This window comes from Channa argus, unplaced genomic scaffold (genome assembly GCF_033026475.1).
Source record: "Channa argus isolate prfri unplaced genomic scaffold, Channa argus male v1.0 Contig009, whole genome shotgun sequence".
In the NCBI taxonomy this organism is placed as follows: Eukaryota; Metazoa; Chordata; class Actinopteri; order Anabantiformes; family Channidae; genus Channa; species Channa argus.
In genome coordinates this window covers 852,726-878,806 of record NW_027125228.1, presented here as the reverse complement: position 1 = coordinate 878,806, position 26,081 = coordinate 852,726, and the positions used below count along the sequence as shown (strand labels likewise).

General features: G+C 41.6%; 2 non-coding genes and 25 pseudogenes across 2 annotated transcripts; all 27 read right to left on the bottom strand.

Annotated features, from left to right (window-relative positions):
* Window positions 1–356: 356 nt before the first annotated feature.
* On the bottom strand, window positions 357–475 carry LOC137111390 (5S ribosomal RNA; annotated as a pseudogene).
* An 857-nt stretch (window positions 476–1,332) lies between these two features.
* LOC137111120 (5S ribosomal RNA) lies at window positions 1,333–1,451 on the bottom strand (annotated as a pseudogene).
* An 867-nt stretch (window positions 1,452–2,318) lies between these two features.
* On the bottom strand, window positions 2,319–2,437 carry LOC137111119 (5S ribosomal RNA; annotated as a pseudogene).
* Window positions 2,438–3,304: 867 nt separating this feature from the next.
* On the bottom strand, window positions 3,305–3,423 carry LOC137110482 (5S ribosomal RNA; annotated as a pseudogene).
* An 868-nt stretch (window positions 3,424–4,291) lies between these two features.
* LOC137111118 (5S ribosomal RNA) lies at window positions 4,292–4,410 on the bottom strand (annotated as a pseudogene).
* An 857-nt stretch (window positions 4,411–5,267) lies between these two features.
* On the bottom strand, window positions 5,268–5,386 carry LOC137110182 (5S ribosomal RNA; annotated as a pseudogene).
* Window positions 5,387–6,253: 867 nt separating this feature from the next.
* Window positions 6,254–6,372, bottom strand: LOC137111383 (5S ribosomal RNA; annotated as a pseudogene).
* An 867-nt stretch (window positions 6,373–7,239) lies between these two features.
* On the bottom strand, window positions 7,240–7,358 carry LOC137110481 (5S ribosomal RNA; annotated as a pseudogene).
* An 868-nt stretch (window positions 7,359–8,226) lies between these two features.
* On the bottom strand, window positions 8,227–8,345 carry LOC137111117 (5S ribosomal RNA; annotated as a pseudogene).
* Window positions 8,346–9,202: 857 nt separating this feature from the next.
* Window positions 9,203–9,321, bottom strand: LOC137110181 (5S ribosomal RNA; annotated as a pseudogene).
* An 867-nt stretch (window positions 9,322–10,188) lies between these two features.
* LOC137110022 (5S ribosomal RNA) lies at window positions 10,189–10,307 on the bottom strand (annotated as a pseudogene).
* An 867-nt stretch (window positions 10,308–11,174) lies between these two features.
* LOC137110480 (5S ribosomal RNA) lies at window positions 11,175–11,293 on the bottom strand (annotated as a pseudogene).
* An 868-nt stretch (window positions 11,294–12,161) lies between these two features.
* Window positions 12,162–12,280, bottom strand: LOC137111116 (5S ribosomal RNA; annotated as a pseudogene).
* Window positions 12,281–13,137: 857 nt separating this feature from the next.
* LOC137111008 (5S ribosomal RNA) lies at window positions 13,138–13,256 on the bottom strand. Its single transcript, XR_010912315.1, has one exon. It is a non-coding gene; the product is annotated as a 5S ribosomal RNA (ribosomal RNA).
* Window positions 13,257–14,123: 867 nt separating this feature from the next.
* On the bottom strand, window positions 14,124–14,242 carry LOC137110479 (5S ribosomal RNA; annotated as a pseudogene).
* An 868-nt stretch (window positions 14,243–15,110) lies between these two features.
* Window positions 15,111–15,229, bottom strand: LOC137111115 (5S ribosomal RNA; annotated as a pseudogene).
* An 857-nt stretch (window positions 15,230–16,086) lies between these two features.
* Window positions 16,087–16,205, bottom strand: LOC137110180 (5S ribosomal RNA; annotated as a pseudogene).
* Window positions 16,206–17,072: 867 nt separating this feature from the next.
* LOC137111114 (5S ribosomal RNA) lies at window positions 17,073–17,191 on the bottom strand (annotated as a pseudogene).
* Window positions 17,192–18,058: 867 nt separating this feature from the next.
* LOC137110478 (5S ribosomal RNA) lies at window positions 18,059–18,177 on the bottom strand (annotated as a pseudogene).
* An 868-nt stretch (window positions 18,178–19,045) lies between these two features.
* On the bottom strand, window positions 19,046–19,164 carry LOC137111112 (5S ribosomal RNA; annotated as a pseudogene).
* An 857-nt stretch (window positions 19,165–20,021) lies between these two features.
* LOC137110178 (5S ribosomal RNA) lies at window positions 20,022–20,140 on the bottom strand (annotated as a pseudogene).
* Window positions 20,141–21,007: 867 nt separating this feature from the next.
* On the bottom strand, window positions 21,008–21,126 carry LOC137111111 (5S ribosomal RNA; annotated as a pseudogene).
* An 867-nt stretch (window positions 21,127–21,993) lies between these two features.
* On the bottom strand, window positions 21,994–22,112 carry LOC137110477 (5S ribosomal RNA; annotated as a pseudogene).
* Window positions 22,113–22,980: 868 nt separating this feature from the next.
* Window positions 22,981–23,099, bottom strand: LOC137111110 (5S ribosomal RNA; annotated as a pseudogene).
* An 857-nt stretch (window positions 23,100–23,956) lies between these two features.
* LOC137110177 (5S ribosomal RNA) lies at window positions 23,957–24,075 on the bottom strand (annotated as a pseudogene).
* An 867-nt stretch (window positions 24,076–24,942) lies between these two features.
* Window positions 24,943–25,061, bottom strand: LOC137111109 (5S ribosomal RNA; annotated as a pseudogene).
* An 857-nt stretch (window positions 25,062–25,918) lies between these two features.
* Window positions 25,919–26,037, bottom strand: LOC137110996 (5S ribosomal RNA). The gene has a single exon (XR_010912314.1). It is a non-coding gene; the product is annotated as a 5S ribosomal RNA (ribosomal RNA).
* Window positions 26,038–26,081: the final 44 nt, after the last annotated feature.

Below are 26,081 nucleotides of genomic sequence, written 5' to 3'. Positions count from 1 at the left end.
AAATAAGATTTGGAAACCAAGAACAGCAAACAGGTGCTGCTGCCAGAAAGAGCCTCGCTAGCTGTTGGGAACCGTACTTTTAAAACTCCAGGAAGTGTAGGATGGACCAATCAGCATCCTGTACTTCCCCCAAATCCGGCCAATCAGGCAGGGCACCTATAAGAACAACAAAATAAAAACAACACATATGGCCAGGACCGTAACATGGTCTACTAGTAATGAAGCACGATGGTTGACAAACCAATAAAGTAGCAAAACAGCAATGAAAGAACAAAATTTGATGAAAATATAGAACAATTTCTATGAATAAATAGGCAGTAACACCAGCTTGAGCTGCCCGTAAACCCAAGCAAAAAAGCTTACAGCACCTGGTATTCCCAGGCGGTCTTCCTACCAAGTACTAACCAGGCCCGGCCCTATTTGGCTGCCGAGATCGGACGAGATCGGGCGCTTAGAGAGCGGTGTGGCCGTAAGCTGCATTTGATTTCATCAACAGCTCTTAAAAACGCTGGAGAAGCAGAATGCATGACACTTGCTAAGAACAAGATAAATGTGTCAAAGTACAAAGTACTATAACTGTACTGGTCTGTTACGCCCCTTTCTAGGGGGTGAGGGTGCAACATACAAAGATAAATTAGCATGTTCCCTCTCCGATCCCCAAACCAAAATCCAGGATCGAGATGTTCCAACAGAATGATATTTATTTTAAACGAAAGAAAGTGTCAAACAAAACATGACACTACAACTCAGGGCAAACCAAGGCCAACATAATAAACAAAATAAGCCATTTCCCACAGAAAGTGCTAGCTAGCCTGATAGAAATAAACAAACCAAAAGACAGTCGCTAACCCTAACTCCCTAATGTGAAAACAGTCCAAAGAAAATGGCAGTTCACCCCTACAGATTTAATACTATTTACAAAATATACAATTTATAAACAAAACCACGGCACAAAACCTAACAATTCAAAAATGCTAAATAAGGTTTGGAAACCAAGAACAGCAAACAGGTGCTGATGCCAGAAAGAGCCTCGCTAGCTGTTGGGAACCGTACTTTTAAAACTCCAGGAAGTGTAGGATGGACCAATCAGCTTCCTGTACTGCCCCCCAATCCGGCCAATCAGGCAGGGCACCTATAAGAACAAGAAAATAAAAACAACACATATGGCCAGGACCGTAACATGGTCTACTAGTAATGAAGCACGATGGTTGGCAAACCAATAAAGTAGCAAAACAGCAATGAAAGAACAAAATTTGATGAAAATATAGAACAATTTCTATGAATAAATAGGCAGTAACACCAGCTTGTGCTGCCTGTAAACCCAAGCAAAAAAGCTTACAGCACCTGGTATTCCCAGGCGGTCTTCCTACCAAGTACTAACCAGGCCCGGCTCTATTTGGCTGCCGAGATCGGACGAGATCGGGCGCTTAGAGAGCGGTGTGGCCGTAAGCTGCATTTGACATTATCAACAGCTCTTAAAAACGCTAGAGAAGCAGAATGCATGACACTTGCTAAGAAGAAGATAAATGTGGCAAAGTACAAAGTACTATAACTGTACTGGTCTGTTACGCCCCTGTCTAGGGGGTCAGGGTGAAACATACAAAGATAAATTTGCATGTTCCCTCTCCGATCCTCAAACCAAAATCCAGGATTGAGATGTTCCAACAGAATGATATTTATTTTAAACGAAAGAAAGTGTCAAACAAAACATGACACTACAACTCAGGGCGAACCAAGGCCAACATAATAAACAAAATAAGCCATTTCCCACAGAAAGTGCTAGCTAGCCTGATAGAAATAAACAAACCAAAAGACAGTCACAAACCCTAACTCCCTAATGTGAAAACAAGAGAAAACAATCAAAAGAAAATGGCTGTTCACCCCTACAGATTTAATACTATTTACAAAATATACAATTTATAAACAAAACCACGGCACAAAACCTAACAATTCAAAAATGCTAAATAAGGTTTGGAAACCAAGAACAGCAAACAGGTGCTGATGCCAGAAAGAGCCTCGCTAGCTGTTGGGAACCGTACTTTTAAAACTCCAGCAAGTGTAGGATGGACCAATCAGCCTCCTGTACTGCCCCCCAATCCGGCCAATCAGGCAGGGCACCTATAAGAACAAGAAAAAAAAAACAACACATATGGCCAGGACCGTAACATGGTCTACTAGTAATGAAGCACGATGGTTGGCAAACCAATAAAGTAGCAAAACAGCAATGAAAGAACAAAATTTGATGAAAATATAGAACAATTTCTATGAATAAATAGGCAGTAACACCAGCTTGTGCTGCCTGTAAACCCAAGCAAAAAAGCTTACAGCACCTGGTATTCCCAGGCGGTCTTCCTACCAAGTACTAACCAGGCCCGGCTCTATTTGGCTGCCGAGATCGGACGAGATCGGGCGCTTAGAGAGCGGTGTGGCCGTAAGCTGCATTTGACATTATCAACAGCTCTTAAAAACGCTAGAGAAGCAGAATGCATGACACTTGCTAAGAAGAAGATAAATGTGGCAAAGTACAAAGTACTATAACTGTACTGGTCTGTTACGCCCCTGTCTAGGGGGTCAGGGTGAAACATACAAAGATAAATTTGCATGTTCCCTCTCCGATCCTCAAACCAAAATCCAGGATTGAGATGTTCCAACAGAATGATATTTATTTTAAACGAAAGAAAGTGTCAAACAAAACATGACACTACAACTCAGGGCGAACCAAGGCCAACATAATAAACAAAATAAGCCATTTCCCACAGAAAGTGCTAGCTAGCCTGATAGAAATAAACAAACCAAAAGATAGTCGCTAACCCTAACTCCCTAATGTGAAAACAAGAGAAAACAATCAAAAGAAAATGGCAGTCCACCCCTACAGATTTAATACTATTTACAAAATATACAATTTATAAACAAAACCACGGCACAAAACCTAACAATTCAAAAATGCTAAATAAGATTTGGAAACCAAGAACAGCAAACAGGTGCTGCTGCCAGAAAGAGCCTCGCTAGCTGTTGGGAACCGTACTTTTAAAACTCCAGGAAGTGTAGGATGGACCAATCAGCTTCCTGTACTTCCCCCAAATCCGGCCAATCAGGCAGGGCACCTATAAGAACAAGAAAATAAAAACAACACATATGGCCAGGACCGTAACATGGTCTACTAGTAATGAAGCACGATGGTTGGCAAACCAATAAAGTAGCAAAACAGCAATGAAAGAACAAAATTTGATGAAAATATAGAACAATTTCTATGAATAAATAGGCAGTAACACCAGCTTGAGCTGCCCGTAAACCCAAGCAAAAAAGCTTACAGCACCTGGTATTCCCAGGCGGTCTTCCTACCAAGTACTAACCAGGCCCGGCCCTATTTGGCTGCCGAGATCGGACGAGATCGGGCGCTTAGAGAGCGGTGTGGCCGTAACATGCATTTGACATCATCAACAGCTCTTAAAAACGCTAGAGAAGCAGAATGCATGACACTTGCTAAGAAGAAGATAAATGTGGCAAAGTACAAAGTACTATAACTGTACTGGTCTGTTACGCCCCTGTCTAGGGGGTCAGGGTGAAACATACAAAGATAAATTTGCATGTTCCCTCTCCGATCCCCAAACCAAAATCCAGGATTGAGATGTTCCAACAGAATGATATTTATTTTAAACGAAAGAAAGTGTCAAACAAAACATGACACTACAACTCAGGGCGAACCAAGGCCAACATAATAAACAAAATAAGCCATTTCCCACAGAAAGTGCTAGCTAGCCTGATAGAAAGAAACAAACCAAAAGACAGTCGCTAACCCTAACTCCCTAATGTGAAAACAAGAGAAAACAATCAAAAGAAAAATGGCAGTCCACCCCTACAGATTTAATACTATTTACAAAATATACAATTTATAAACAAAACCACGGCACAAAACCTAACAATTCAAAATTGCTAAATAAGGTTTGGAAACCAAGAACAGCAAACAGGTGCTGATGCCAGAAAGAGCCTCGCTAGCTGTTGGGAACCATACTTTTAAAACTCCAGGAAGTGTAGGATGGACCAATCAGCTTCCTGTACTGCCCCCCAATCCAGCCAATCAGGCAGGGCACCTATAAGAACAAGAAAATAAAAACAACACATATGGCCAGGACCGTAACATGGTCTACTAGTAATGAAGCACGATGGTTGGCAAACCAATAAAGTAGCAAAACAGCAATGAAAGATCAAAATTTGATGAAAATATAGAACAATTTCTATGAATAAATAGGCAGTAACACCAGCTTGTGCTGCCCGTAAACCCAAGCAAAAAAGCTTACAGCACCTGGTATTCCCAGGCGGTCTTCCTACCAAGTACTAACCAGGCCCGGCTCTATTTGGCTGCCGAGATCGGACGAGATCGGGCGCTTAGAGAGCGGTGTGGCCGTAAGCTGCATTTGATATCATCAACAGCTCTTAAAAACGCTGGAGAAGCAGAATGCATGACACTTGCTAAGAAGAAGATAAATGTGGCAAAGTACAAAGTACTATAACTGTACTGGTCTGTTACGCCCCTTTCTAGGGGGTCAGGGTGCAACATACAAAGATAAATTAGCATGTTCCCTCTCCGATCCCCAAACCAAAATCCAGGATCGAGATGTTCCAACAGAATGATATTTATTTTAAACGAAAGAAAGTGTCAAACAAAACATGACACTACAACTCAGGGCGAACCAAGGCCAACATAATAAACAAAATAAGCCATTTCCCACAGAAAGTGCTAGCTAGCCTGATAGAAATAAACAAACCAAAAGACAGTCGCTAACCCTAACTCCCTAATGTGAAAACAGTCCAAAGAAAATGGCAGTTCACCCCTACAGATTTAATACTATTTACAAAATATACAATTTATGAACAAAACCACTGCACAAAACCTAACAATTCAAAAATGCTAAATAAGGTTTGGAAACCAAGAACAGCAAACAGGTGCTGATGCCAGAAAGAGCCTCGCTAGCTGTTGGGAACCGTACTTTTAAAACTCCAGGAAGTGTAGGATGGACCAATCAGCTTCCTGTACTGCCCCCCAATCCGGCCATTCAGGCAGGGCACCTATAAGAACAAGAAAATAAAAACAACACATATGGCCAGGACCGTAACATGGTCTACTAGTAATGAAGCACGATGGTTGACAAACCAATAAAGTAGCAAAACAGCAATGAAAGAACAAAATTTGATGAAAATATAGAACAATTTCTATGAATAAATAGGCAGTAACACCAACTTGTGCTGCCCGTAAACCCAAGCAAAAAAGCTTACAGCACCTGGTATTCCCAGGCGGTCTTCCTACCAAGTACTAACCAGGCCCGGCCCTATTTGGCTGCCGAGATCGGACGAGATCGGGCGCTCAGAGAGCGGTGTGGCCGTAAGCTGCATTTGACATCATCAACAGCTCTTAAAAACGCTGGAGAAGCAGAATGCATGACACTTGCTAAGAAGAAGATAAATGTGGCAAAGTACAAAGTACTATAACTGTACTGGTCTGTTACGCCCCTGTCTAGGGGGTCAGGGTGCAACATACAAAGATAAATTAGCATGTTCCCTCTCCGATCCCCAAACCAAAATCCAGAATCGAGATGTTCCAACAGAATGATATTTATTTTAAACGAAAGAAAGTGTCAAACAAAACATGACACTACAACTCAGGGCGAACCAAGGCCAACATAATAAACAAAATAAGCCATTTCCCACAGAAAGTGCTAGCTAGCCTGATAGAAATAAACAAACCAAAAGACAGTCACTAACCCTAACTCCCTAATGTGAAAACAAGAGAAAACAATCAAAAGAAAATGGCTGTTCACCCCTACAGATTTAATACTATTTACAAAATATACAATTTATAAACAAAACCACGGCACAAAACCTAACAATTCAAAAATGCTAAATAAGGTTTGGAAACCAAGAACAGCAAACAGGTGCTGATGCCAGAAAGAGCCTCGCTAGCTGTTGGGAACCGTACTTTTAAAACTCCAGCAAGTGTAGGATGGACCAATCAGCCTCCTGTACTGCCCCCCAATCCGGCCAATCAGGCAGGGCACCTATAAGAACAAGAAAAAAAAAACAACACATATGGCCAGGACCGTAACATGGTCTACTAGTAATGAAGCACGATGGTTGGCAAACCAATAAAGTAGCAAAACAGCAATGAAAGAACAAAATTTGATGAAAATATAGAACAATTTCTATGAATAAATAGGCAGTAACACCAGCTTGTGCTGCCTGTAAACCCAAGCAAAAAAGCTTACAGCACCTGGTATTCCCAGGCGGTCTTCCTACCAAGTACTAACCAGGCCCGGCTCTATTTGGCTGCCGAGATCAGACGAGATCGGGCGCTTAGAGAGCGGTGTGGCCGTAAGCTGCATTTGACATTATCAACAGCTCTTAAAAACGCTAGAGAAGCAGAATGCATGACACTTGCTAAGAAGAAGATAAATGTGGCAAAGTACAAAGTACTATAACTGTACTGGTCTGTTACGCCCCTGTCTAGGGGGTCAGGGTGAAACATACAAAGATAAATTTGCATGTTCCCTCTCCGATCCTCAAACCAAAATCCAGGATTGAGATGTTCCAACAGAATGATATTTATTTTAAACGAAAGAAAGTGTCAAACAAAACATGACACTACAACTCAGGGCGAACCAAGGCCAACATAATAAACAAAATAAGCCATTTCCCACAGAAAGTGCTAGCTAGCCTGATAGAAATAAACAAACCAAAAGATAGTCGCTAACCCTAACTCCCTAATGTGAAAACAAGAGAAAACAATCAAAAGAAAATGGCAGTCCACCCCTACAGATTTAATACTATTTACAAAATATACAATTTATAAACAAAACCACGGCACAAAACCTAACAATTCAAAAATGCTAAATAAGATTTGGAAACCAAGAACAGCAAACAGGTGCTGCTGCCAGAAAGAGCCTCGCTAGCTGTTGGGAACCGTACTTTTAAAACTCCAGGAAGTGTAGGATGGACCAATCAGCTTCCTGTACTTCCCCCAAATCCGGCCAATCAGGCAGGGCACCTATAAGAACAAGAAAATAAAAACAACACATATGGCCAGGACCGTAACATGGTCTACTAGTAATGAAGCACGATGGTTGGCAAACCAATAAAGTAGCAAAACAGCAATGAAAGAACAAAATTTGATGAAAATATAGAACAATTTCTATGAATAAATAGGCAGTAACACCAGCTTGAGCTGCCCGTAAACCCAAGCAAAAAAGCTTACAGCACCTGGTATTCCCAGGCGGTCTTCCTACCAAGTACTAACCAGGCCCGGCCCTATTTGGCTGCCGAGATCGGACGAGATCGGGCGCTTAGAGAGCGGTGTGGCCGTAACATGCATTTGACATCATCAACAGCTCTTAAAAACGCTAGAGAAGCAGAATGCATGACACTTGCTAAGAAGAAGATAAATGTGGCAAAGTACAAAGTACTATAACTGTACTGGTCTGTTACGCCCCTGTCTAGGGGGTCAGGGTGAAACATACAAAGATAAATTTGCATGTTCCCTCTCCGATCCCCAAACCAAAATCCAGGATTGAGATGTTCCAACAGAATGATATTTATTTTAAACGAAAGAAAGTGTCAAACAAAACATGACACTACAACTCAGGGCGAACCAAGGCCAACATAATAAACAAAATAAGCCATTTCCCACAGAAAGTGCTAGCTAGCCTGATAGAAAGAAACAAACCAAAAGACAGTCGCTAACCCTAACTCCCTAATGTGAAAACAAGAGAAAACAATCAAAAGAAAAATGGCAGTCCACCCCTACAGATTTAATACTATTTACAAAATATACAATTTATAAACAAAACCACGGCACAAAACCTAACAATTCAAAATTGCTAAATAAGGTTTGGAAACCAAGAACAGCAAACAGGTGCTGATGCCAGAAAGAGCCTCGCTAGCTGTTGGGAACCATACTTTTAAAACTCCAGGAAGTGTAGGATGGACCAATCAGCTTCCTGTACTGCCCCCCAATCCAGCCAATCAGGCAGGGCACCTATAAGAACAAGAAAATAAAAACAACACATATGGCCAGGACCGTAACATGGTCTACTAGTAATGAAGCACGATGGTTGGCAAACCAATAAAGTAGCAAAACAGCAATGAAAGATCAAAATTTGATGAAAATATAGAACAATTTCTATGAATAAATAGGCAGTAACACCAGCTTGTGCTGCCCGTAAACCCAAGCAAAAAAGCTTACAGCACCTGGTATTCCCAGGCGGTCTTCCTACCAAGTACTAACCAGGCCCGGCTCTATTTGGCTGCCGAGATCGGACGAGATCGGGCGCTTAGAGAGCGGTGTGGCCGTAAGCTGCATTTGATATCATCAACAGCTCTTAAAAACGCTGGAGAAGCAGAATGCATGACACTTGCTAAGAAGAAGATAAATGTGGCAAAGTACAAAGTACTATAACTGTACTGGTCTGTTACGCCCCTTTCTAGGGGGTCAGGGTGCAACATACAAAGATAAATTAGCATGTTCCCTCTCCGATCCCCAAACCAAAATCCAGGATCGAGATGTTCCAACAGAATGATATTTATTTTAAACGAAAGAAAGTGTCAAACAAAACATGACACTACAACTCAGGGCGAACCAAGGCCAACATAATAAACAAAATAAGCCATTTCCCACAGAAAGTGCTAGCTAGCCTGATAGAAATAAACAAACCAAAAGACAGTCGCTAACCCTAACTCCCTAATGTGAAAACAGTCCAAAGAAAATGGCAGTTCACCCCTACAGATTTAATACTATTTACAAAATATACAATTTATGAACAAAACCACTGCACAAAACCTAACAATTCAAAAATGCTAAATAAGGTTTGGAAACCAAGAACAGCAAACAGGTGCTGATGCCAGAAAGAGCCTCGCTAGCTGTTGGGAACCGTACTTTTAAAACTCCAGGAAGTGTAGGATGGACCAATCAGCTTCCTGTACTGCCCCCCAATCCGGCCATTCAGGCAGGGCACCTATAAGAACAAGAAAATAAAAACAACACATATGGCCAGGACCGTAACATGGTCTACTAGTAATGAAGCACGATGGTTGACAAACCAATAAAGTAGCAAAACAGCAATGAAAGAACAAAATTTGATGAAAATATAGAACAATTTCTATGAATAAATAGGCAGTAACACCAACTTGTGCTGCCCGTAAACCCAAGCAAAAAAGCTTACAGCACCTGGTATTCCCAGGCGGTCTTCCTACCAAGTACTAACCAGGCCCGGCCCTATTTGGCTGCCGAGATCGGACGAGATCGGGCGCTCAGAGAGCGGTGTGGCCGTAAGCTGCATTTGACATCATCAACAGCTCTTAAAAACGCTGGAGAAGCAGAATGCATGACACTTGCTAAGAAGAAGATAAATGTGGCAAAGTACAAAGTACTATAACTGTACTGGTCTGTTACGCCCCTGTCTAGGGGGTCAGGGTGCAACATACAAAGATAAATTAGCATGTTCCCTCTCCGATCCCCAAACCAAAATCCAGAATCGAGATGTTCCAACAGAATGATATTTATTTTAAACGAAAGAAAGTGTCAAACAAAACATGACACTACAACTCAGGGCGAACCAAGGCCAACATAATAAACAAAATAAGCCATTTCCCACAGAAAGTGCTAGCTAGCCTGATAGAAATAAACAAACCAAAAGACAGTCACTAACCCTAACTCCCTAATGTGAAAACAAGAGAAAACAATCAAAAGAAAATGGCTGTTCACCCCTACAGATTTAATACTATTTACAAAATATACAATTTATAAACAAAACCACGGCACAAAACCTAACAATTCAAAAATGCTAAATAAGGTTTGGAAACCAAGAACAGCAAACAGGTGCTGATGCCAGAAAGAGCCTCGCTAGCTGTTGGGAACCGTACTTTTAAAACTCCAGCAAGTGTAGGATGGACCAATCAGCCTCCTGTACTGCCCCCCAATCCGGCCAATCAGGCAGGGCACCTATAAGAACAAGAAAAAAAAAACAACACATATGGCCAGGACCGTAACATGGTCTACTAGTAATGAAGCACGATGGTTGGCAAACCAATAAAGTAGCAAAACAGCAATGAAAGAACAAAATTTGATGAAAATATAGAACAATTTCTATGAATAAATAGGCAGTAACACCAGCTTGTGCTGCCTGTAAACCCAAGCAAAAAAGCTTACAGCACCTGGTATTCCCAGGCGGTCTTCCTACCAAGTACTGACCAGGCCCGGCTCTATTTGGCTGCCGAGATCGGACGAGATCGGGCGCTTAGAGAGCGGTGTGGCCGTAAGCTGCATTTGACATTATCAACAGCTCTTAAAAACGCTAGAGAAGCAGAATGCATGACACTTGCTAAGAAGAAGATAAATGTGGCAAAGTACAAAGTACTATAACTGTACTGGTCTGTTACGCCCCTGTCTAGGGGGTCAGGGTGAAACATACAAAGATAAATTTGCATGTTCCCTCTCCGATCCTCAAACCAAAATCCAGGATTGAGATGTTCCAACAGAATGATATTTATTTTAAACGAAAGAAAGTGTCAAACAAAACATGACACTACAACTCAGGGCGAACCAAGGCCAACATAATAAACAAAATAAGCCATTTCCCACAGAAAGTGCTAGCTAGCCTGATAGAAATAAACAAACCAAAAGATAGTCGCTAACCCTAACTCCCTAATGTGAAAACAAGAGAAAACAATCAAAAGAAAATGGCAGTCCACCCCTACAGATTTAATACTATTTACAAAATATACAATTTATAAACAAAACCACGGCACAAAACCTAACAATTCAAAAATGCTAAATAAGATTTGGAAACCAAGAACAGCAAACAGGTGCTGATGCCAGAAAGAGCCTCGCTAGCTGTTGGGAACCGTACTTTTAAAACTCCAGGAAGTGTAGGATGGACCAATCAGCTTCCTGTACTTCCCCCAAATCCGGCCAATCAGGCAGGGCACCTATAAGAACAAGAAAATAAAAACAACACATATGGCCAGGACCGTAACATGGTCTACTAGTAATGAAGCACGATGGTTGACAAACCAATAAAGTAGCAAAACAGCAATGAAAGAACAAAATTTGATGAAAATATAGAACAATTTCTATGAATAAATAGGCAGTAACACCAGCTTGAGCTGCCCGTAAACCCAAGCAAAAAAGCTTACAGCACCTGGTATTCCCAGGCGGTCTTCCTACCAAGTACTAACCAGGCCCGGCCCTATTTGGCTGCCGAGATCGGACGAGATCGGGCGCTTAGAGAGCGGTGTGGCCGTAACATGCATTTGACATCATCAACAGCTCTTAAAAACGCTAGAGAAGCAGAATGCATGACACTTGCTAAGAAGAAGATAAATGTGGCAAAGTACAAAGTACTATAACTGTACTGGTCTGTTACGCCCCTGTCTAGGGGGTCAGGGTGAAACATACAAAGATAAATTTGCATGTTCCCTCTCCGATCCCCAAACCAAAATCCAGGATTGAGATGTTCCAACAGAATGATATTTATTTTAAACGAAAGAAAGTGTCAAACAAAACATGACACTACAACTCAGGGCGAACCAAGGCCAACATAATAAACAAAATAAGCCATTTCCCACAGAAAGTGCTAGCTAGCCTGATAGAAATAAACAAACCAAAAGACAGTCGCTAACCCTAACTCCCTAATGTGAAAACAAGAGAAAACAATCAAAAGAAAAATGGCAGTCCACCCCTACAGATTTAATACTATTTACAAAATATACAATTTATAAACAAAACCACGGCACAAAACCTAACAATTCAAAAATGCTAAATAAGATTTGGAAACCAAGAACAGCAAACAGGTGCTGCTGCCAGAAAGAGCCTCGCTAGCTGTTGGGAACCGTACTTTTAAAACTCCAGGAAGTGTAGGATGGACCAATCAGCTTCCTGTACTGCCCCCCAATCCAGCCAATCAGGCAGGGCACCTATAAGAACAAGAAAATAAAAACAACACATATGGCCAGGACCGTAACATGGTCTACTAGTAATGAAGCACGATGGTTGGCAAACCAATAAAGTAGCAAAACAGCAATGAAAGAAAAAAATTTGATGAAAATATAGAACAATTTCTATGAATAAATAGGCAGTAACACCAGCTTGTGCTGCCCGTAAACCCAAGCAAAAAAGCTTACAGCACCTGGTATTCCCAGGCGGTCTTCCTACCAAGTACTAACCAGGCCCGGCTCTATTTGGCTGCCGAGATCGGACGAGATCGGGCGCTTAGAGAGCGGTGTGGCCGTAAGCTGCATTTGATATCATCAACAGCTCTTAAAAACGCTGGAGAAGCAGAATGCATGACACTTGCTAAGAAGAAGATAAATGTGGCAAAGTACAAAGTACTATAACTGTACTGGTCTGTTACGCCCCTTTCTAGGGGGTCAGGGTGCAACATACAAAGATAAATTAGCATGTTCCCTCTCCGATCCCCAAACCAAAATCCAGGATCGAGATGTTCCAACAGAATGATATTTATTTTAAACGAAAGAAAGTGTCAAACAAAACATGACACTACAACTCAGGGCGAACCAAGGCCAACATAATAAACAAAATAAGCCATTTCCCACAGAAAGTGCTAGCTAGCCTGATAGAAATAAACAAACCAAAAGACAGTCGCTAACCCTAACTCCCTAATGTGAAAACAGTCCAAAGAAAATGGCAGTTCACCCCTACAGATTTAATACTATTTACAAAATATACAATTTATAAACAAAACCACGGCACAAAACCTAACAATTCAAAAATGCTAAATAAGGTTTGGAAACCAAGAACAGCAAACAGGTGCTGATGCCAGAAAGAGCCTCGCTAGCTGTTGGGAACCATACTTTTAAAACTCCAGGAAGTGTAGGATGGACCAATCAGCTTCCTGTACTGCCCCCCAATCCGGCCAATCAGGCAGGGCACCTATAAGAACAAGAAAATAAAAACAACACATATGGCCAGGACCGTAACATGGTCTACTAGTAATGAAGCACGATGGTTGGCAAACCAATAAAGTAGCAAAACAGCAATGAAAGAACAAAATTTGATGAAAATATAGAACAATTTCTATGAATAAATAGGCAGTAACACCAGCTTGTGCTGCCTGTAAACCCAAGCAAAAAAGCTTACAGCACCTGGTATTCCCAGGCGGTCTTCCTACCAAGTACTAACCAGGCCCGGCTCTATTTGGCTGCCGAGATCGGACGAGATCGGGCGCTTACAGAGCGGTGTGGCCGTAAGCTGCATTTGACATTATCAACAGCTCTTAAAAACGCTAGAGAAGCAGAATGCATGACACTTGCTAAGAAGAAGATAAATGTGGCAAAGTACAAAGTACTATAACTGTACTGGTCTGTTACGCCCCTGTCTAGGGGGTCAGGGTGAAACATACAAAGATAAATTCGCATGTTCCCTCTCCGATCCTCAAACCAAAATCCAGGATTGAGATGTTCCAACAGAATGATATTTATTTTAAACGAAAGAAAGTGTCAAACAAAACATGACACTACAACTCAGGGCGAACCAAGGCCAACATAATAAACAAAATAAGCCATTTCCCACAGAAAGTGCTAGCTAGCCTGATAGAAATAAACAAACCAAAAGACGGTCACTAACCCTAACTCCCTAATGTGAAAACAAGAGAAAACAATCAAAACAAAATGGCTGTTCACCCCTACAGATTTAATACTATTTACAAAATATACAATTTATAAACAAAACCACGGCACAAAACCTAACAATTCAAAAATGCTAAATAAGGTTTGGAAACCAAGAACAGCAAACAGGTGCTGATGCCAGAAAGAGCCTCGCTAGCTGTTGGGAACCGTACTTTTAAAACTCCAGCAAGTGTAGGATGGACCAATCAGCCTCCTGTACTGCCCCCCAATCCGGCCAATCAGGCAGGGCACCTATAAGAACAAGAAAATAAAAACAACACATATGGCCAGGACCGTAACATGGTCTACTAGTAATGAAGCACGATGGTTGGCAAACCAATAAAGTAGCAAAACAGCAATGAAAGAACAAAATTTGATGAAAATATAGAACAATTTCTATGAATAAATAGGCAGTAACACCAGCTTGTGCTGCCTGTAAACCCAAGCAAAAAAGCTTACAGCACCTGGTATTCCCAGGCGGTCTTCCTACCAAGTACTAACCAGGCCCGGCCCTATTTGGCTGCCGAGATCGGACGAGATCGGGCGCTTAGAGAGCGGTGTGGCCGTAACATGCATTTGACATCATCAACAGCTCTTAAAAACGCTAGAGAAGCAGAATGCATGACACTTGCTAAGAAGAAGATAAATGTGGCAAAGTACAAAGTACTATAACTGTACTGGTCTGTTACGCCCCTGTCTAGGGGGTCAGGGTGAAACATACAAAGATAAATTTGCATGTTCCCTCTCCGATCCCCAAACCAAAATCCAGGATTGAGATGTTCCAACAGAATGATATTTATTTTAAACGAAAGAAAGTGTCAAACAAAACATGACACTACAACTCAGGGCGAACCAAGGCCAACATAATAAACAAAATAAGCCATTTCCCACAGAAAGTGCTAGCTAGCCTGATAGAAAGAAACAAACCAAAAGACAGTCGCTAACCCTAACTCCCTAATGTGAAAACAAGAGAAAACAATCAAAAGAAAAATGGCAGTCCACCCCTACAGATTTAATACTATTTACAAAATATACAATTTATAAACAAAACCACGGCACAAAACCTAACAATTCAAAATTGCTAAATAAGGTTTGGAAACCAAGAACAGCAAACAGGTGCTGATGCCAGAAAGAGCCTCGCTAGCTGTTGGGAACCATACTTTTAAAACTCCAGGAAGTGTAGGATGGACCAATCAGCTTCCTGTACTGCCCCCCAATCCAGCCAATCAGGCAGGGCACCTATAAGAACAAGAAAATAAAAACAACACATATGGCCAGGACCGTAACATGGTCTACTAGTAATGAAGCACGATGGTTGGCAAACCAATAAAGTAGCAAAACAGCAATGAAAGATCAAAATTTGATGAAAATATAGAACAATTTCTATGAATAAATAGGCAGTAACACCAGCTTGTGCTGCCCGTAAACCCAAGCAAAAAAGCTTACAGCACCTGGTATTCCCAGGCGGTCTTCCTACCAAGTACTAACCAGGCCCGGCTCTATTTGGCTGCCGAGATCGGACGAGATCGGGCGCTTAGAGAGCGGTGTGGCCGTAAGCTGCATTTGATATCATCAACAGCTCTTAAAAACGCTGGAGAAGCAGAATGCATGACACTTGCTAAGAAGAAGATAAATGTGGCAAAGTACAAAGTACTATAACTGTACTGGTCTGTTACGCCCCTTTCTAGGGGGTCAGGGTGCAACATACAAAGATAAATTAGCATGTTCCCTCTCCGATCCCCAAACCAAAATCCAGGATCGAGATGTTCCAACAGAATGATATTTATTTTAAACGAAAGAAAGTGTCAAACAAAACATGACACTACAACTCAGGGCGAACCAAGGCCAACATAATAAACAAAATAAGCCATTTCCCACAGAAAGTGCTAGCTAGCCTGATAGAAATAAACAAACCAAAAGACAGTCGCTAACCCTAACTCCCTAATGTGAAAACAGTCCAAAGAAAATGGCAGTTCACCCCTACAGATTTAATACTATTTACAAAATATACAATTTATGAACAAAACCACTGCACAAAACCTAACAATTCAAAAATGCTAAATAAGGTTTGGAAACCAAGAACAGCAAACAGGTGCTGATGCCAGAAAGAGCCTCGCTAGCTGTTGGGAACCGTACTTTTAAAACTCCAGGAAGTGTAGGATGGACCAATCAGCTTCCTGTACTGCCCCCCAATCCGGCCATTCAGGCAGGGCACCTATAAGAACAAGAAAATAAAAACAACACATATGGCCAGGACCGTAACATGGTCTACTAGTAATGAAGCACGATGGTTGACAAACCAATAAAGTAGCAAAACAGCAATGAAAGAACAAAATTTGATGAAAATATAGAACAATTTCTATGAATAAATAGGCAGTAACACCAACTTGTGCTGCCCGTAAACCCAAGCAAAAAAGCTTACAGCACCTGGTATTCCCAGGCGGTCTTCCTACCAAGTACTAACCAGGCCCGGCCCTATTTGGCTGCCGAGATCGGACGAGATCGGGCGCTCAGAGAGCGGTGTGGCCGTAAGCTGCATTTGACATCATCAACAGCTCTTAAAAACGCTGGAGAAGCAGAATGCATGACACTTGCTAAGAAGAAGATAAATGTGGCAAAGTACAAAGTACTATAACTGTACTGGTCTGTTACGCCCCTGTCTAGGGGGTCAGGGTGCAACATACAAAGATAAATTAGCATGTTCCCTCTCCGATCCCCAAACCAAAATCCAGAATCGAGATGTTCCAACAGAATGATATTTATTTTAAACGAAAGAAAGTGTCAAACAAAACATGACACTACAACTCAGGGCGAACCAAGGCCAACATAATAAACAAAATAAGCCATTTCCCACAGAAAGTGCTAGCTAGCCTGATAGAAATAAACAAACCAAAAGACAGTCACTAACCCTAACTCCCTAATGTGAAAACAAGAGAAAACAATCAAAAGAAAATGGCTGTTCACCCCTACAGATTTAATACTATTTACAAAATATACAATTTATAAACAAAACCACGGCACAAAACCTAACAATTCAAAAATGCTAAATAAGGTTTGGAAACCAAGAACAGCAAACAGGTGCTGATGCCAGAAAGAGCCTCGCTAGCTGTTGGGAACCGTACTTTTAAAACTCCAGCAAGTGTAGGATGGACCAATCAGCCTCCTGTACTGCCCCCCAATCCGGCCAATCAGGCAGGGCACCTATAAGAACAAGAAAAAAAAAACAACACATATGGCCAGGACCGTAACATGGTCTACTAGTAATGAAGCACGATGGTTGGCAAACCAATAAAGTAGCAAAACAGCAATGAAAGAACAAAATTTGATGAAAATATAGAACAATTTCTATGAATAAATAGGCAGTAACACCAGCTTGTGCTGCCTGTAAACCCAAGCAAAAAAGCTTACAGCACCTGGTATTCCCAGGCGGTCTTCCTACCAAGTACTAACCAGGCCCGGCTCTATTTGGCTGCCGAGATCGGACGAGATCGGGCGCTTAGAGAGCGGTGTGGCCGTAAGCTGCATTTGACATTATCAACAGCTCTTAAAAACGCTAGAGAAGCAGAATGCATGACACTTGCTAAGAAGAAGATAAATGTGGCAAAGTACAAAGTACTATAACTGTACTGGTCTGTTACGCCCCTGTCTAGGGGGTCAGGGTGAAACATACAAAGATAAATTTGCATGTTCCCTCTCCGATCCTCAAACCAAAATCCAGGATTGAGATGTTCCAACAGAATGATATTTATTTTAAACGAAAGAAAGTGTCAAACAAAACATGACACTACAACTCAGGGCGAACCAAGGCCAACATAATAAACAAAATAAGCCATTTCCCACAGAAAGTGCTAGCTAGCCTGATAGAAATAAACAAACCAAAAGATAGTCGCTAACCCTAACTCCCTAATGTGAAAACAAGAGAAAACAATCAAAAGAAAATGGCAGTCCACCCCTACAGATTTAATACTATTTACAAAATATACAATTTATAAACAAAACCACGGCACAAAACCTAACAATTCAAAAATGCTAAATAAGATTTGGAAACCAAGAACAGCAAACAGGTGCTGCTGCCAGAAAGAGCCTCGCTAGCTGTTGGGAACCGTACTTTTAAAACTCCAGGAAGTGTAGGATGGACCAATCAGCTTCCTGTACTTCCCCCAAATCCGGCCAATCAGGCAGGGCACCTATAAGAACAAGAAAATAAAAACAACACATATGGCCAGGACCGTAACATGGTCTACTAGTAATGAAGCACGATGGTTGGCAAACCAATAAAGTAGCAAAACAGCAATGAAAGAACAAAATTTGATGAAAATATAGAACAATTTCTATGAATAAATAGGCAGTAACACCAGCTTGAGCTGCCCGTAAACCCAAGCAAAAAAGCTTACAGCACCTGGTATTCCCAGGCGGTCTTCCTACCAAGTACTAACCAGGCCCGGCCCTATTTGGCTGCCGAGATCGGACGAGATCGGGCGCTTAGAGAGCGGTGTGGCCGTAACATGCATTTGACATCATCAACAGCTCTTAAAAACGCTAGAGAAGCAGAATGCATGACACTTGCTAAGAAGAAGATAAATGTGGCAAAGTACAAAGTACTATAACTGTACTGGTCTGTTACGCCCCTGTCTAGGGGGTCAGGGTGAAACATACAAAGATAAATTTGCATGTTCCCTCTCCGATCCCCAAACCAAAATCCAGGATTGAGATGTTCCAACAGAATGATATTTATTTTAAACGAAAGAAAGTGTCAAACAAAACATGACACTACAACTCAGGGCGAACCAAGGCCAACATAATAAACAAAATAAGCCATTTCCCACAGAAAGTGCTAGCTAGCCTGATAGAAATAAACAAACCAAAAGACAGTCGCTAACCCTAACTCCCTAATGTGAAAACAAGAGAAAACAATCAAAAGAAAAATGGCAGTCCACCCCTACAGATTTAATACTATTTACAAAATATACAATTTATAAACAAAACCACGGCACAAAACCTAACAATTCAAAATTGCTAAATAAGGTTTGGAAACCAAGAACAGCAAACAGGTGCTGATGCCAGAAAGAGCCTCGCTAGCTGTTGGGAACCATACTTTTAAAACTCCAGGAAGTGTAGGATGGACCAATCAGCTTCCTGTACTGCCCCCCAATCCAGCCAATCAGGCAGGGCACCTATAAGAACAAGAAAATAAAAACAACACATATGGCCAGGACCGTAACATGGTCTACTAGTAATGAAGCACGATGGTTGGCAAACCAATAAAGTAGCAAAACAGCAATGAAAGATCAAAATTTGATGAAAATATAGAACAATTTCTATGAATAAATAGGCAGTAACACCAGCTTGTGCTGCCCGTAAACCCAAGCAAAAAAGCTTACAGCACCTGGTATTCCCAGGCGGTCTTCCTACCAAGTACTAACCAGGCCCGGCTCTATTTGGCTGCCGAGATCGGACGAGATCGGGCGCTTAGAGAGCGGTGTGGCCGTAAGCTGCATTTGATATCATCAACAGCTCTTAAAAACGCTGGAGAAGCAGAATGCATGACACTTGCTAAGAAGAAGATAAATGTGGCAAAGTACAAAGTACTATAACTGTACTGGTCTGTTACGCCCCTTTCTAGGGGGTCAGGGTGCAACATACAAAGATAAATTAGCATGTTCCCTCTCCGATCCCCAAACCAAAATCCAGGATCGAGATGTTCCAACAGAATGATATTTATTTTAAACGAAAGAAAGTGTCAAACAAAACATGACACTACAACTCAGGGCGAACCAAGGCCAACATAATAAACAAAATAAGCCATTTCCCACAGAAAGTGCTAGCTAGCCTGATAGAAATAAACAAACCAAAAGACAGTCGCTAACCCTAACTCCCTAATGTGAAAACAGTCCAAAGAAAATGGCAGTTCACCCCTACAGATTTAATACTATTTACAAAATATACAATTTATGAACAAAACCACTGCACAAAACCTAACAATTCAAAAATGCTAAATAAGGTTTGGAAACCAAGAACAGCAAACAGGTGCTGATGCCAGAAAGAGCCTCGCTAGCTGTTGGGAACCGTACTTTTAAAACTCCAGGAAGTGTAGGATGGACCAATCAGCTTCCTGTACTGCCCCCCAATCCGGCCATTCAGGCAGGGCACCTATAAGAACAAGAAAATAAAAACAACACATATGGCCAGGACCGTAACATGGTCTACTAGTAATGAAGCACGATGGTTGACAAACCAATAAAGTAGCAAAACAGCAATGAAAGAACAAAATTTGATGAAAATATAGAACAATTTCTATGAATAAATAGGCAGTAACACCAACTTGTGCTGCCCGTAAACCCAAGCAAAAAAGCTTACAGCACCTGGTATTCCCAGGCGGTCTTCCTACCAAGTACTAACCAGGCCCGGCCCTATTTGGCTGCCGAGATCGGACGAGATCGGGCGCTCAGAGAGCGGTGTGGCCGTAAGCTGCATTTGACATCATCAACAGCTCTTAAAAACGCTGGAGAAGCAGAATGCATGACACTTGCTAAGAAGAAGATAAATGTGGCAAAGTACAAAGTACTATAACTGTACTGGTCTGTTACGCCCCTGTCTAGGGGGTCAGGGTGCAACATACAAAGATAAATTAGCATGTTCCCTCTCCGATCCCCAAACCAAAATCCAGAATCGAGATGTTCCAACAGAATGATATTTATTTTAAACGAAAGAAAGTGTCAAACAAAACATGACACTACAACTCAGGGCGAACCAAGGCCAACATAATAAACAAAATAAGCCATTTCCCACAGAAAGTGCTAGCTAGCCTGATAGAAATAAACAAACCAAAAGACAGTCACTAACCCTAACTCCCTAATGTGAAAACAAGAGAAAACAATCAAAAGAAAATGGCTGTTCACCCCTACAGATTTAATACTATTTACAAAATATACAATTTATAAACAAAACCACGGCACAAAACCTAACAATTCAAAAATGCTAAATAAGGTTTGGAAACCAAGAACAGCAAACAGGTGCTGATGCCAGAAAGAGCCTCGCTAGCTGTTGGGAACCGTACTTTTAAAACTCCAGCAAGTGTAGGATGGACCAATCAGCCTCCTGTACTGCCCCCCAATCCGGCCAATCAGGCAGGGCACCTATAAGAACAAGAAAAAAAAAACAACACATATGGCCAGGACCGTAACATGGTCTACTAGTAATGAAGCACGATGGTTGGCAAACCAATAAAGTAGCAAAACAGCAATGAAAGAACAAAATTTGATGAAAATATAGAACAATTTCTATGAATAAATAGGCAGTAACACCAGCTTGTGCTGCCTGTAAACCCAAGCAAAAAAGCTTACAGCACCTGGTATTCCCAGGCGGTCTTCCTACCAAGTACTAACCAGGCCCGGCTCTATTTGGCTGCCGAGATCGGACGAGATCGGGCGCTTAGAGAGCGGTGTGGCCGTAAGCTGCATTTGACATTATCAACAGCTCTTAAAAACGCTAGAGAAGCAGAATGCATGACACTTGCTAAGAAGAAGATAAATGTGGCAAAGTACAAAGTACTATAACTGTACTGGTCTGTTACGCCCCTGTCTAGGGGGTCAGGGTGAAACATACAAAGATAAATTTGCATGTTCCCTCTCCGATCCTCAAACCAAAATCCAGGATTGAGATGTTCCAACAGAATGATATTTATTTTAAACGAAAGAAAGTGTCAAACAAAACATGACACTACAACTCAGGGCGAACCAAGGCCAACATAATAAACAAAATAAGCCATTTCCCACAGAAAGTGCTAGCTAGCCTGATAGAAATAAACAAACCAAAAGATAGTCGCTAACCCTAACTCCCTAATGTGAAAACAAGAGAAAACAATCAAAAGAAAATGGCAGTCCACCCCTACAGATTTAATACTATTTACAAAATATACAATTTATAAACAAAACCACGGCACAAAACCTAACAATTCAAAAATGCTAAATAAGATTTGGAAACCAAGAACAGCAAACAGGTGCTGCTGCCAGAAAGAGCCTCGCTAGCTGTTGGGAACCGTACTTTTAAAACTCCAGGAAGTGTAGGATGGACCAATCAGCTTCCTGTACTTCCCCCAAATCCGGCCAATCAGGCAGGGCACCTATAAGAACAAGAAAATAAAAACAACACATATGGCCAGGACCGTAACATGGTCTACTAGTAATGAAGCACGATGGTTGGCAAACCAATAAAGTAGCAAAACAGCAATGAAAGAACAAAATTTGATGAAAATATAGAACAATTTCTATGAATAAATAGGCAGTAACACCAGCTTGAGCTGCCCGTAAACCCAAGCAAAAAAGCTTACAGCACCTGGTATTCCCAGGCGGTCTTCCTACCAAGTACTAACCAGGCCCGGCCCTATTTGGCTGCCGAGATCGGACGAGATCGGGCGCTTAGAGAGCGGTGTGGCCGTAACATGCATTTGACATCATCAACAGCTCTTAAAAACGCTAGAGAAGCAGAATGCATGACACTTGCTAAGAAGAAGATAAATGTGGCAAAGTACAAAGTACTATAACTGTACTGGTCTGTTACGCCCCTGTCTAGGGGGTCAGGGTGAAACATACAAAGATAAATTTGCATGTTCCCTCTCCGATCCCCAAACCAAAATCCAGGATTGAGATGTTCCAACAGAATGATATTTATTTTAAACGAAAGAAAGTGTCAAACAAAACATGACACTACAACTCAGGGCGAACCAAGGCCAACATAATAAACAAAATAAGCCATTTCCCACAGAAAGTGCTAGCTAGCCTGATAGAAATAAACAAACCAAAAGACAGTCGCTAACCCTAACTCCCTAATGTGAAAACAAGAGAAAACAATCAAAAGAAAAATGGCAGTCCACCCCTACAGATTTAATACTATTTACAAAATATACAATTTATAAACAAAACCACGGCACAAAACCTAACAATTCAAAATTGCTAAATAAGGTTTGGAAACCAAGAACAGCAAACAGGTGCTGATGCCAGAAAGAGCCTCGCTAGCTGTTGGGAACCATACTTTTAAAACTCCAGGAAGTGTAGGATGGACCAATCAGCTTCCTGTACTGCCCCCCAATCCAGCCAATCAGGCAGGGCACCTATAAGAACAAGAAAATAAAAACAACACATATGGCCAGGACCGTAACATGGTCTACTAGTAATGAAGCACGATGGTTGGCAAACCAATAAAGTAGCAAAACAGCAATGAAAGATCAAAATTTGATGAAAATATAGAACAATTTCTATGAATAAATAGGCAGTAACACCAGCTTGTGCTGCCCGTAAACCCAAGCAAAAAAGCTTACAGCACCTGGTATTCCCAGGCGGTCTTCCTACCAAGTACTAACCAGGCCCGGCTCTATTTGGCTGCCGAGATCGGACGAGATCGGGCGCTTAGAGAGCGGTGTGGCCGTAAGCTGCATTTGATATCATCAACAGCTCTTAAAAACGCTGGAGAAGCAGAATGCATGACACTTGCTAAGAAGAAGATAAATGTGGCAAAGTACAAAGTACTATAACTGTACTGGTCTGTTACGCCCCTTTCTAGGGGGTCAGGGTGCAACATACAAAGATAAATTAGCATGTTCCCTCTCCGATCCCCAAACCAAAATCCAGGATCGAGATGTTCCAACAGAATGATATTTATTTTAAACGAAAGAAAGTGTCAAACAAAACATGACACTACAACTCAGGGCGAACCAAGGCCAACATAATAAACAAAATAAGCCATTTCCCACAGAAAGTGCTAGCTAGCCTGATAGAAATAAACAAACCAAAAGACAGTCGCTAACCCTAACTCCCTAATGTGAAAACAGTCCAAAGAAAATGGCAGTTCACCCCTACAGATTTAATACTATTTACAAAATATACAATTTATGAACAAAACCACTGCACAAAACCTAACAATTCAAAAATGCTAAATAAGGTTTGGAAACCAAGAACAGCAAACAGGTGCTGATGCCAGAAAGAGCCTCGCTAGCTGTTGGGAACCGTACTTTTAAAACTCCAGGAAGTGTAGGATGGACCAATCAGCTTCCTGTACTGCCCCCCAATCCGGCCATTCAGGCAGGGCACCTATAAGAACAAGAAAATAAAAACAACACATATGGCCAGGACCGTAACATGGTCTACTAGTAATGAAGCACGATGGTTGACAAACCAATAAAGTAGCAAAACAGCAATGAAAGAACAAAATTTGATGAAAATATAGAACAATTTCTATGAATAAATAGGCAGTAACACCAACTTGTGCTGCCCGTAAACCCAAGCAAAAAAGCTTACAGCACCTGGTATTCCCAGGCGGTCTTCCTACCAAGTACTAACCAGGCCCGGCCCTATTTGGCTGCCGAGATCGGACGAGATCGGGCGCTCAGAGAGCGGTGTGGCCGTAAGCTGCATTTGACATCATCAACAGCTCTTAAAAACGCTGGAGAAGCAGAATGCATGACACTTGCTAAGAAGAAGATAAATGTGGCAAAGTACAAAGTACTATAACTGTACTGGTCTGTTACGCCCCTGTCTAGGGGGTCAGGGTGCAACATACAAAGATAAATTAGCATGTTCCCTCTCCGATCCCCAAACCAAAATCCAGAATCGAGATGTTCCAACAGAATGATATTTATTTTAAACGAAAGAAAGTGTCAAACAAAACATGACACTACAACTCAGGGCGAACCAAGGCCAACATAATAAACAAAATAAGCCATTTCCCACAGAAAGTGCTAGCTAGCCTGATAGAAATAAACAAACCAAAAGATAGGCGCTAACCCTAACTCCCTAATGTGAAAACAAGAGAAAACAATCAAAAGAAAATGGCAGTCCACCCCTACAGATTTAATACTATTTACAAAATATACAATTTATAAACAAAACCACGGCACAAAACCTAACAATTCAAAAATGCTAAATAAGATTTGGAAACCAAGAACAGCAAACAGGTGCTGCTGCCAGAAAGAGCCTCGCTAGCTGTTGGGAACCGTACTTTTAAAACTCCAGGAAGTGTAGGATGGACCAATCAGCTTCCTGTACTGCCCCCCAATCCAGCCAATCAGGCAGGGCACCTATAAGAACAAGAAAATAAAAACAACACATATGGCCAGGACCGTAACATGGTCTACTAGTAATGAAGCACGATGGTTGGCAAACCAATAAAGTAGCAAAACAGCAATGAAAGAAAAAAATTTGATGAAAATATAGAACAATTTCTATGAATAAATAGGCAGTAACACCAGCTTGTGCTGCCCGTAAACCCAAGCAAAAAAGCTTACAGCACCTGGTATTCCCAGGCGGTCTTCCTACCAAGTACTAACCAGGCCCGGCTCTATTTGGCTGCCGAGATCGGACGAGATCGGGCGCTTAGAGAGCGGTGTGGCCGTAAGCTGCATTTGATATCATCAACAGCTCTTAAAAACGCTGGAGAAGCAGAATGCATGACACTTGCTAAGAAGAAGATAAATGTGGCAAAGTACAAAGTACTATAACTGTACTGGTCTGTTACGCCCCTTTCTAGGGGGTCAGGGTGCAACATACAAAGATAAATTAGCATGTTCCCTCTCCGATCCCCAAACCAAAATCCAGGATCGAGATGTTCCAACAGAATGATATTTATTTTAAACGAAAGAAAGTGTCAAACAAAACATGACACTACAACTCAGGGCGAACCAAGGCCAACATAATAAACAAAATAAGCCATTTCCCACAGAAAGTGCTAGCTAGCCTGATAGAAATAAACAAACCAAAAGACAGTCGCTAACCCTAACTCCCTAATGTGAAAACAGTCCAAAGAAAATGGCAGTTCACCCCTACAGATTTAATACTATTTACAAAATATACAATTTATAAACAAAACCACGGCACAAAACCTAACAATTCAAAAATGCTAAATAAGGTTTGGAAACCAAGAACAGCAAACAGGTGCTGATGCCAGAAAGAGCCTCGCTAGCTGTTGGGAACCATACTTTTAAAACTCCAGGAAGTGTAGGATGGACCAATCAGCTTCCTGTACTGCCCCCCAATCCGGCCAATCAGGCAGGGCACCTATAAGAACAAGAAAATAAAAACAACACATATGGCCAGGACCGTAACATGGTCTACTAGTAATGAAGCACGATGGTTGGCAAACCAATAAAGTAGCAAAACAGCAATGAAAGAACAAAATTTGATGAAAATATAGAACAATTTCTATGAATAAATAGGCAGTAACACCAGCTTGTGCTGCCTGTAAACCCAAGCAAAAAAGCTTACAGCACCTGGTATTCCCAGGCGGTCTTCCTACCAAGTACTAACCAGGCCCGGCTCTATTTGGCTGCCGAGATCGGACGAGATCGGGCGCTTACAGAGCGGTGTGGCCGTAAGCTGCATTTGACATTATCAACAGCTCTTAAAAACGCTAGAGAAGCA